The sequence below is a fragment of the Corythoichthys intestinalis genome, chromosome 2 (genome assembly GCF_030265065.1).
Source record: "Corythoichthys intestinalis isolate RoL2023-P3 chromosome 2, ASM3026506v1, whole genome shotgun sequence".
In the NCBI taxonomy this organism is placed as follows: domain Eukaryota; kingdom Metazoa; phylum Chordata; class Actinopteri; order Syngnathiformes; family Syngnathidae; genus Corythoichthys; species Corythoichthys intestinalis.
The window spans coordinates 7,638,222-7,650,882 of record NC_080396.1 but is presented as its reverse complement, the minus strand read 5'-3'; the positions used below and the strand labels follow the sequence as shown (position 1 = coordinate 7,650,882).

Here is a 12,661-nt window from a genome sequence, read left to right as displayed (position 1 = left end):
AGCCGGATTTGGATACAAAAAGATTTCCCAAGCTTTAAACATCTCAAGGAGCACTGTGCAAGCCATCATATTGAAATGGAAGGAGCATCAGACCACTGCAAATCTACCAAGACCCGGCCTTCCTTCCAAACTTTCTTCTCAAACAAGGAGAAAACTGATCAGAGATGCAGCCAAGAGGCCCATGATCACTCTGGATGAACTGCAGAGATCTACAGCTGAGGTGGGAGAGTCTGTCCATAGGACAACAATCAGTCGTAAACTGCACAAATCTGGCCTTTATGGAAGAGTGGCAAGAAGAAAGCCATTTCTCAAAGATATCCATAAAAAGTCTCGTTTAAAGTTTGCCACAAGCCACCTGGGAGACACACCAAACATGTGGAAGAAGGTGCTCTGGTCAGATGAAACCAAAATTGAACTTTTTGGCCACAATGCAAAACGATATGTTTGGCGTAAAAGCAACACAGCTCATCACCCTGAACACACCATCCCCACTGTCAAACATGGTGGTGGCAGCATCATGGTTTGGGCCTGCTTTTCTTCAGCAGGGACAGGGAAGATGGTTAAAATTGACGGGAAGATGGATGCAGCCAAATACAGGAACATTCTGGAAGAAAACCTGTTGGTATCTGCACAAGACCTGAGACTGGGACGGAGATTTCTCTTCCAACAGGACAATGATCCAAAACATAAAGCCAAATCTACAATGGAATGGTTAAAAAATAAACGTATCCAGGTGTTAGAATGGCCAAGTCAAAGTCCAGACCTGAATCCAATCGAGAATCTGTGGAAAGAGCCGAAGACTGCTGTTCACAAACACTCTCCATCCAACCTCACTGAGCTCGAGCTATTTTGCAAGGAAGAATGGGCAAGAATGTCAGTCTCTCGATGTGCAAAACTGATAGAAACATACCCCAAGCAACTTGCAGCTGTAATTGGAGCAAAAGGTGGCGCTACAAAGTATTAACGCAAGGGGGCCGAATAATATTGCACGCCCCACTTTTCAGTTTTGTATTTGTTAAAAAAGTTTAAATTATCCAATAAATTTTGTTCCACTTCACCATTGTGTCCCACTTGTTGTTGATTCTTGACAAAAAATTAAAATTTTATATCTTTATGTTTGAAGCCTGAAATGTGGCGAAAGGTTGCAAGGTTCAAGGGGGCCGAATACTTTTGCAAGGCACTGTAGAGTTGACAAGCGGTGTTTGGAAGTAGACGAGCAGAGCTGTGGGATCAGATTCACTCAATTCATGCTGTTGGAGCAAATTGAGCTATGTTATGTGATTTGTCGCAGGGAGGAAGGAACATGCTCATCGTTTGCCTGGCTTCGAAGGAGTAGACTTCCAAATTATTTCAATATGCAAAGCTGGTACACACTAGGGCTGAATGATATTGGAAAAAACTCTGACTTTTTGGGGGATTGCCATATATATTGTGATATTAAAACTAGACGTTTTTTCACCAGATGACTTTAATACAGTGAAATGTATCAGAAAATGTATCTGAACCTTTTGGAATTTCTCACATTTCTGCATAAAATCACCATCAAATGTGACCTGATCTTTTTCAAAATCGCACCGATGAAAAAAACAGTGTCTACTTTAACTAAAACCACCCAAACATTTATAGGCTTTCTTATTTTAATGAGGATAGTATGCAAACATTGACAGAAGGGGGAAAATAAGTAAGTGAACCATCACATTTAATATTTTGTGCCCACCCCGCCCCTCCCGTTGGTAGCAATAACTTCAACCAGACACTCCCTGTTGCAGCAGATCAGTCTGGCAAATCCATCTGGACTAATCTTGACTCATTCTTCTCTACAAAACTGCTGTCAGATTCTTGGGATGTCTGGCATGAATCGCTGTCTTTAGGTCATGTCACAGCATCATCTCAATGGGGTTTACATCTGGACTTTGACTTGGCCACTCCAAAACGTGAATTTTGTTCTTCTGAAACCATTCTGAAGTTGATTAACATTTGTGTTTTGGATTATTGTCTTGTTACAACATCCTTCCTCTTTTTAGCTTCAACTGTCGGACAGACGGCCTCAGGTTTTCCTGCAAAACATCCTGATAAAGTTTTGAATTCATTCTTCCATTAATGATTGCTAGTTGTCCAGGCCTAGAGGTAGCAAAACAGCCCCAAATCAAGATGCTCCCTCCACCACACTTCACGGTGGGGATGAAGTGTTGATGTTGGTGAGCTGTTCTAATTTTTCCTCCACACATTACGTTGTGTGTTATTCCCAAACAATTCAACTTTGGTTTCATCAGTCCACAAAGTATTATGCAAAAACGTCTGTGGAGTGTCCAAGTGCCTTTCTGCAAACATTAAATGAGCAACGATGTTTTTTTAGACACCAGTGGCTTTCTCTGTGGAGTCCTCCCATGAACACCATTCTTGGCCATAGTTTTACAGATAGTTTATGTGTACACATAGATTTTGTACTGTGCCAGTGATTTCTGTAAGTCTTTAGCAGACACTCTACCTTCACTCTAGGGTTCTTTTTATCTGAGTATTCTGCACTGAACTTTTGGAATCATCTTTGGTGGACGACCACATCTTGGGAGAGAAGCAACAGTGCCAAACTCTCTCTATTTGTAGACAACTTCTCTGACGGTCGATTGATGAACATCCAGACTGTTAGAGATGGTTTTGTATCCTTTCCCAGATTTATACAAATCAACAATCCTTGATCGCTGGTCTTCTCAACAAGACAGATTTTACCAGGTGTGTGTTTTATAGTGGGCACGGCAGCTTTAAACCACTCATCAGTGATTAGGCACACACTTGACTTAAAATGTCTAGTAAAAATTGGTTTCAAGTTGCTTTTCAGTCTCCTTAGGCAAAGGGTTCACTTACTTATTTTTCCCCTCTTCTGTCATTGTTTGCATGCTAGCCTCGTTAAACTATGAAAAACTATAAATGTTTGGGTGGTTTTAGTTAAAGCAGACACTGTATTTTCATCTGTATGATTTTGCAAAGATCAGATCACATTTGATGGGGATTTTATGACAAGGATGCACTAAAGGACCCAAATGCTCGATAGGTCAATCCAAACAAAGATTTATTTTCCAGTTCATAAAGTTCAAAAAGGGAAGATAACAAAAATTCACAGCAACGGCTGGATATTAATCAACAAAAATTCACAGCAACAGCTGGACCTCAATCAACTGAGTATAGTTCACTAGAAACAAAAAAGGCATTGGTACAAAAACATGAATCGTTCTCAAAAAAGGGGCTTACACAAGGACGTGGCATAGGACGTGGCAGGATAGCAGACAAACCGACACTGGGCATGGTTAGAAGCAGGCTATTTATACAGAGGGTCACAGGTGGACGCAATCCGCCTGATTGGCAAGGGCAGGAAGTAAAGTTAACTGTAGGAGGCACGCCACTACCAAAATAAAAGAAACTGACATGAATCAACACTAAACATTAACAAGACTTCCGAGACGTGACAGTACCCCCCCTCCTAGGGGCGGCTCCAGACGACCCACGAGACCGCTGTGCCTCAAAGTCCTTGATGAGGTCCTTGTCCTCAATGAAACTTGCAGGAATCCAAGACCTCTCCTCCGGGCCATACCCCTCCCAGTCCACCAGATACTGTCGACCACGCCCACGTTTCCTCACATCCAGAAGCCGCCGGACCGTATAGACAAGACCCCCGTCCAGCATGCGAGGAGGAGGCGGCGGCTTGACAGGTGGGACGAGGGAGCTCTCCTGAACTGGCTTAATCCTGGAAACGTGGAAGGTGGGGTGAACCCGGAGGGACCTGGGAAGACGGAGGCGCACAGAGACAGGGTTAATTACTTTGGCAATGGGGTAAGGGCCCACGAATCGAGGTGCCAACTTCCTGGAAGCCACCCGAAGGGGCAGGTCCTTGGCACACAACCAGACTCTCTGCCCCGCCTTGTAGTCTGGAGCCTGACAACGACGACGATCTGCTACCCTCTTCATTCGCGCGGCGCTGCGGATGAGGACCTTCCGTGTCGCAGCCCACACCCGATGGCAGCGTCGAACGAGGGCATGAGCAGATGGAACCACCGCTGCCCTTTCCCCCTCAGGAAACAGAGGAGGCTGGTAGCCGTAAGCACCCTGGAAAGGAGACAGTCCCGTTGCTGCGGTAGGAAGGGTGTTGTGGGCGAACTCCACCCAGGTAAGGTGAGTGCTCCACGAGGCAGGGTTCTGAGTTACGAGACACCGCAGGCTTGTCTCCAACTCTTGGTTGAGCCGTTCCGTTTGGCCATTGGACTGTGGGTGATATCCTGAAGAAAGGCTCGCAGAGGCACCAATGAGGGAGCAGAATTCATTCCAGAAACGTGATATGAATTGCGGACCACGGTCCGAGACAATGTCCTTTGGGAACCCATGGATACGGAATACGTGATTCATCATGATCTCAGCCGTCTGTTTGGCTGAAGGTAACTTAGGCAATGCAATGAAATGTACCATTTTGGAAAACCGATCCACCACCGTCAGGACGGTAGTGTTACCTTGCAAAGGTGGAAGTCCTGTTACGAAGTCCAAGGAGATGTCTGACCAGGGTCTCATGGGAATGGGGAGCGGATGCAGGAGTCCCCTGGGTGCTCTGGAGGAAGACTTGTTTCTGCAACAAACAGTGCAGGCTGCCACATATTCCCCCACCTCTTTTTCCATGCATGGCCACCAGAATCTCTGATGACGAACATGGTGCGCTTTACCCCTGGATGACAGGTAAGTAGGGATGTGTGAGCCCAATGAATAACTTGGGACCTCACACTCTCGGGCACAAACAGACGATTCGAAGGGCAGCCACTAGGTGGAGGACATCCGCTGTTGGCCTGTTTGACAACAGACTCAATCTGCCAGGTGACAGCCCCAACCACACGATCCAACGGCAGGATGTGCTCGGGCTCTTTGGGATTGTCTGTTAGCGGAAAAAGTCTAGACAATGCATCAGGTTTACCATTTTTGGAACCGGGTCGATAAGACAGTATAAAGTTGAATCGGTTGAAAAACAATGTCCACCTGGCCTGACGTGCACTTAGAGTATATTAGAAAAGCTAAGAGACTAAGTTTTTGTGGTCCGTCCAAACAATAAACGGGTGTTTAGCCCCCTCTAACCAGTGCCTCCACTCTTCTAGAGCAGCTTTAACAGCAAGGAGTTCACGGTCACCGACGTCGTAGTTGCGCTCAGCAGACGAGAATTTGCGTGATAAAAAGGCGCATGGATGAAGCCGGTCTGTGCCGCCTGAACGCTGAGAAGACAGCTCCTAAGCCCTCGTTGGATGCATCTACTTCCACAACGAATTGGCGCTGTGGGTCAGGAACCGTGAGGATAGGGGCGGACGTGAACAGGCCTTTAAGCCGTTGGAACGCGGTATCTGCTTTTGGATTCCACTCAAAGCGAACTTTAGCTGAGGTCAGGGCATGGAGCGGTGCGGCCACAGAGCTGAAATTCCTGATGAAACGCCTGTAGAAATTTGCGAAGCCCAGGAATTGTTGGACCTGCTTTCTGCTTGTGGGTGTTGGCCAATTAAGCACTGCACTGATCTTAGCGGGGTCCATTTTTGTCTGATCTGGTTCGATGATAAAACCAAGGAAGGAGATGGTTGTGACATGGAAATCGCACTTCTCTGCCTTAACAAATAGTTTATTTTTTAACAGTCTCTGCAGTACTGATCTAACGTGTTGAATGTGTGTCTTCTCGTCTGGGGAAAATATGAGTATATCATCCAGATACACAAAGACAAAAATGTTCAGGAAGTCTCTCAAGACGTCATTGACTAATCCCTGAAACACTGCTGGAGCATTTGTCAGCCCAAAAGGCATAACGAGGTACTCATAGTGTCCTGTAGGTGTGTTGAACCGAGTTTTCCTTTCATCCCCTTCACGTATTCTTACCAGGTGGTAGGCATTGCGCAAGTCTAACTTTGTGAAAATCTTGGCCCCCTGTAACAGATCAAAAGCCTCATTCATGAGCGGAAGGGGATACCGGTTTTTTATTGTAATGTTGTTCAGGTGACTGTAGTCAATGCATGGACGTAGTGTTCCATCTTTCTTCTGCACAAAGAAGAAACCTGCCCCTGCTGGTGAAGAAGAGGGCCTGATGAGTCCTGCCTTTAGAGATGCCGTGATGTACTCGTTCATGGCCTCCCTCTCCGGTCCGGAGATGGAGTAGATGCGCCCTTTTGGGATGACCGCCCCTGGCTGGAGTTCGATAGCGCAGTCACTGGGTCTGTGGGGAGGAAGAGAAGTGGCCTTGGCCTTGTTAAACACTTCCTTCAAATCAAGGTAGCATTCAGGTACTTTGGATAGATCTGGATAGAGTTCATGACTTTTGGTATCAGTTGGCTCATCATCATTCTTGAAACAGTTTCTCCTGCACTGTTCCCCCCACTGCAATACCGTTCCCAGTCTCCAGTCAATGTGAGGGCTATGTTTGACCAGCCAGGGAAAACCCAGGATGAGGGGGTATTGAGCAGATTGGAAAAGATGGAACCGGATTTCTTCAGAATGTCCCTCTGCCATTGTCAAGACTACGGATTCAGACACATGCGTCACACTGAACAAGTGCTTGCCATCAAGCGCTCTCGCGTTTAGGGGTTGATCTAAGGCCTCACTTCGTAGGCCCCATTTTTTAGCTAAAGTCCAATCCATTAGGCTTTCATCAGCCCCTGAATCAATCATTACGCCAACAGATTTGTTACGCCCCTGGAATTGTAACTTAGCTTGAGTCAAGGTGCGTGAAGGGACGACAGTAACCCGTAAAGGACTCACCGGTGCCTTCCTCCTGCTTGACCGATCTGCTTTTGCCGAGCAGGATGCCAGGTCATGTCCCAGTTCACCGCAGTAAAAACAGCGTCTCTCCATGAAGCGGCGATGGCGTTCCTCTGGAGTCAGCTTTGTCCCCCCCAGTTGCATCGGTTCACCTGGATCGCTCGAGGGTGCTGCTCTTGCAGAAGGGAGAGCTGAAGCAGGTGGAACTCTTGTCAGCGGAACGTGGGAGTGCCCCCATGGAGGAATCGGCAACTGTGCGGTCTGTTTTTTCTCTCTGATTCTGTCACGTGTTCTGCTGTCAACCCGGGAGGCCATGGCGATGACGGAGTCCAGGTCTGAGGGAAGGTCCAGAGGAGCAAGCTGGTCTTTGATGGAATCTGAAAGACCATGCAGAAAGGCATCTAGGAGGGCCATATCGTTCCAACCGCTATCAGCTGCTAGCGTCCGGAACTCAACAGCATAGTCAGAAACTCTGCGATGGCCTTGCTTCAGTCCAACTAATGCCCGGGCCGCCTCCCTCCCTGGGGTGGTATGGTCAAAATTTCTCTTCAGTGTCTGACTGAAGAGCAGAGACGAGTTGCAAATCTCTGATTTACGTGCCCACTCGGCAGTGGCCCAGGCTGCTGCTCTGCCAGTCATATGGGAAATCATGAATGCCACTTTGGATTGTTCAGTCTGGTACATGACAGGTTGGTGACTAAAATGCAGTTCACATTGTACCAAAAAAGGCATGCAGTCACCAGAAACCCCGGAGAATTTTTCAGGAGCAGCCAGACGGATTGACACTGGATTTTCAGGTACACCTGGTGACGAACGGGTGGCAGCAGTGGTGAATGACCCGGGAGGTGGGCCACTCCCGGGGGTCAAAAGCTGTTGGAGTCTGTCAGAGAAAAGCTTTAGTTGCTGGGTGATCGATGTCTGGAATTCGCTTTGTTGGCTGTGAAGCTCCCTGATTCCTTGGTTAACAACACACAGCTGTTCCTCGTGTTGCTTCAAACGACCACCTTGATGCCGCAATGCGGCCTGGAGCTGCTCAGAATCGGCTGGGTCCATACTGGTCGGTTTGTACTGACAAGGATGCACTAAAGGACCCAAATGCTCGATAGGTCAATCCAAACAAAGATTTATTTTCCAGTTCATAAAGTTCAAAAAGGGAAGATAACAAAAATTCACAGCAACGGCTGGACATTAATCAACAAAAATTCACAGCAACGGCTGGATATTAATCAACAAAAATTCACAGCAACAGCTGGACCTCAATCAACTGAGTATAGTTCACTAGAAACAAAAAAGGCATTGGTACAAAAACATGAATCGTTCTCAAAAAAGGGGCTTACACAAGGACGTGGCATAGGACGTGGCAGGATAGCAGACAAACCGACACTGGGCATGGTTAGAAGCAGGCTATTTATACAGAGGGTCACAGGTGGACGCAATCCGCCTGATTGGCAAGGGCAGGAAGTAAAGTTAACTGTAGGAGGCACGCCACTACCAAAATAAAAGAAACTGACATCAATCAACACCAAACATTAACAAGACTTCCGAGACGTGACATTTTATGCAGAAATGTGAGAAATTCCAAAAGGTTCAGATACCTTTTCATACGACTTTAGCTCTGTTTGGGAAGAATTTGGTTGACTCAACATGAACACATTATATTCATTTAGAGTGGTGTTCTGATATTAATTAGTTCTGGTAGTAGTGTCGTAAACTCAAAATTCCATAAGTAGAGATGCGTTTTCCATGCAAATGCCCTAATATGTTCCAAACCCCCCAAAATACAGACATAAATCTTTTACAAAGCATAAAAATGCATCAAAACATGTAACAAATACATGTTATAATTAGATTATTAGACAATAAACATAATATGAGAGATGTACATAATGTAAAAAACAAAGAGTTGATTAAAGAATAAAAGTTAATACACTTGCATGAAGCTGTCGGAACACTTCATGGTCGTAGGGATGAATGAAGAGGACGCTGCTATACACACATATACATACAGTAGAGGTCATTCTTAGCCAATTGGATGCCAGAAAGATCCTAGGCAATAGCCAATGGCAGAGCGGCTATACATACGTTACGTTCAGTAAACTCTGGGAGCTGCCAGTCGCAGCCCATACTGTATTTTTGCCTCTCGTATTGTGAAATTTCTTTCGTAAAAGAGGCAAGTTTCCCATTGAGGCGTGTCATAACCTGAAAATTCCATTTGAAGAGACGTTCGTAAGTAGGCGTACCACTGTCATACCGTTTAATCCAGGATAACGGTGTTGATCTGTGAATGATGAAGATTAGTGTATATGAAAGGGTTCCAGGAGGCCCATACATTATTTAACACTGTAAAACACTTCAACAGCAGCAAAAATATAAAACATTTTTTAAACAAAAAAAGAAAAAAGCAAATGCTCCACACAGACACACTTCTGAGTTTTTACTAGGGCTGTCAAACGATTAAAATTTTTAATCGAGTTAATCAAATCTTAAAAATTAATGAATCGTAATTAATCGCAATTCAAACTATCTCTAAAATATGCCATATTTTTCTGTAAATTATTGTTGGAATGGAAAAATATGACACAAGACGGATATATACTATTATTCAACATACTGTACATAAGTACTGTATTTTGTTTATTATAACAATAAATCCACAAGATAGCATTAACATTATTAACATTCTTTCTGTTAAAGGGATCCACGGATAGAAAGGCTTGTAGTTCCTAAAAGATAAACGTTAGTACAAGTTATAGTAATTTTTAGGGCTGTCAAAATTATCGCGTTAACAGGCGGTAATTAATTTTTTTAATTAATCACGTTAAAATATTTGACGCATTTAACACACATGTCCCGCTCAAACAGATTAAAATGACAGCACAGTGTAATGTCCACTTCTTACTTGTTTTTTTCGGTGTTTTGTCGCCCTCTGCTGGCGCTTGGGTGCGACTGATTTTATGGGTTTCAGCACCACATGAGCATTGTGTAATTATTGACATCAACAATGGCGAGCTATTAGTTTATTTTTTGATTGAAAATTTTACAAATTTTATTAAAACGAAAACATTCAGAGGGGTTTTAATATAAAATTTCTATACCTTGTACTAACATTTATCTTTTAAGAACTACAAGTCTTTCTATCCATGGATCGCTTTAACAGAATGTTAATAATGTTAATCTTGTTAATTTATTGTTATAATAAACAAATACAGTACTTATGTACCGTATGTTGAATGTATACAGTACTGTGCAAAAGTTTTAGGCAGGACACCTGTCTCAAACTTTTGCACAGTACTGTATATATATTTTTTTAATTATTAAATTTATTGGGATCATGGAAGCTACCACTTGGGGAAAATATATACATACGGTATATCCTGTATATACATAATATAATAAAAGTATACAGTACTGTGAAAAAGTTTTAGGCAGGTGTCCTGCCTAAAACTTTTGCACAGTACTGTATATCTGTCTTGTGTCTTATCTTTCCATTCCAGCAATAATTTACAGAAAAATATGGCATATTTTATAGATGGTTTGAATTGTGATAGTTACGGTTAATTAATTTTTAAGCTGTAATTAACTCGATTAAAAATTGTAATCGTTTGACAGCCCTAGTAATTTTATATTAAAACCCCTCTTCATATTTTCGTTTTAATAAAATTTGTAAAATTTTCAATCAAAAAATAAACTAGTAGCTCGCCATTGTTGACGTCGCCGAGCGGTGACGTCACACGGGCTCCCGGCCGTTCTTCCACAGTGTCTTTAACTACGTAAGGTAGTGATTCAAATACACCACAAGGTGTCAATGGCGAGTTTTAAATTACTTAGAAATCAAGCCAATGAGTGTGTTTTGTCCCTCGACTGACGCCGTAGCTCCCTGTTTACTGGTCCATCCATGGTCATTTGAGTGCTGGCTTCACAACGTACGAGACCTCTGATGGTTTGTATATTTTGACTAAATACCATATTGGCCCGAATATAAGACGGCCCTGATTATAAGACGACCCCCTCTTTTTCAAGACTCAAGTTTGACAAGACTTTTTGAACACCAAATTAATTTTTATACAGAAAATAATTACAGTACATCTGAAACAAATGATTATAACAATATATTTGAGAGAAAAAGCATGTTATTTTGCCTAATTCAAATTTTAATATCTGAACGTTTAAATATGTAAACTAAAGTGCAATCACATTCGTAAATGAATGGCTTCTGGTTTTTGAAATGTAAATAAACCAATCTATTGTGATAAAACAACAAATTGCAATAACTGCATTAACCATCATAAGGAAGTCTAACTGTAACTGTAGTCTTGAAACAAATCTGAATAAGGAAAAATGTTGCAATAAAATAATGCAAACTGGTTAAACTTGAGAGTAGCCGAGACCTCTCATGACAGAACATCGCTTCAATGATATCTGGCGCCATCTAGCGTCGTGAATGGGTATAATGTCTAGACCGCAAATTTAAGACGACCTACTTTTTCAGTCTTATTTCAATGCAAAAGACACCGTCTTATATTCAGGCCAATACGGTATTGCCATCCAGTGGATTTGTTGAGCTAAACGAAATGTTTGAATAGAGTTTGACCAAAGTCTGAGTACGTTTTATGTGTATTTTGCATAGCTATTTTGATTGGGAATGCCAGTTGAAGTGCTTTTCTTTTTTTGAACATTATCTTTTTGAGAGATAGGAATATTATTTTTGTTGTGCTTTCACTAAATGATACTTATGTTTGTTGTGAAGGAGTTGCCTGAGCTTATTTCGATAACCGGCGCGGTCCAATGAACCCCTGTGTTCTCTCGCCTTTCTCTGCCTCTTAGTTCTCAATGTGCAAAAAACGGCATCATTGTAATCTGTTTGAGGCAATGCATGAGCGGGTCACTCCGCGCACTCGCATAGATGCGTGTTAAAAAAAAAAAAAAAAAAAACATTTGTTGGAATATGAAATGAAAAAACAGAAATAAACACTGTTTGTTTTTAATTTGGTGAAAAAATGAAACATCTTTCAAGGGCTTTCCAAGAGGACAAAAACTTTGGTCGAGGAATTTCACAAACTTCGTATAGACCTCGACAAAAGCCTCACAGGTTCACTGGTGTGACATTAAAGCGCAGTTCAGAAGAGACTTTTATTTTGACATCCCTGCTCTCTAATGTCTCTTTTGAGGAATCGTGTGTGATTACTAGAAACGCAACAACGGCCCTGGACACACACACATAAACACACACGGACGGCCTTTCGCGGCCGATGCTATACATCACCGCGACATAACCGCCTGTTGGGATGTTATTACTGGCGAGAGAAGGCTGACCATGTATCACATTACTGCCATCTTAGATGATCCTCAACATGAGGGCTACAACTTTCTTTTAACCGGGATAAAAGAGAGATTGCCGCAGCTAGAAAAATAAAGCTGGACAAATATGGTATGACTGTATCCATACTGGTATCAGTTTTTCCTATTCGAAATGGATTGGGCATCTATAGCCGTTAATGGTAAGGGTGTAACGGTACATGTATTTGTATTGAACCGTTCGGTACGTGGTGCTCGGTTCGGAACGGAGGCGTACCGAACGAGTTTCTTGGCGTAATGTAACCCTTACTTTTCGAGGCTGTGAGTCGATCGGGTTACAGTTTCTTTGTGTAGATTATATTTACTCCGTCTTCTCTAGTATAATGAGGACCAACATGTTAGGACAGTATAACCCAGAAACGTCAACGGCGCGACAAAGTGGCCGCCGCGAGAACGCAGTGAAACGCGTTCGTTAAAGTCAATCAGCCAATGCACACCAGTCGCAGTGTGGCCGCATGTTAGACGCGTCCCAGAAGCGTCTCAACACGACCCACGCGAAAAGAACGGCAGAGTTAATTATTTGACGTGAGACGTGACCCTCCTG

The 12,661-nt window shown here is 43.3% G+C and overlaps 1 protein-coding gene across 3 annotated transcripts in view; it reads left to right on the top strand.

Moving 5' to 3' along the window:
* The window catches only part of zranb3 (zinc finger, RAN-binding domain containing 3), a 311,366-nt gene that overhangs the window by 290,113 nt on the left and 8,592 nt on the right, over positions 1-12,661 (top strand). The window lies entirely within an intron of this gene.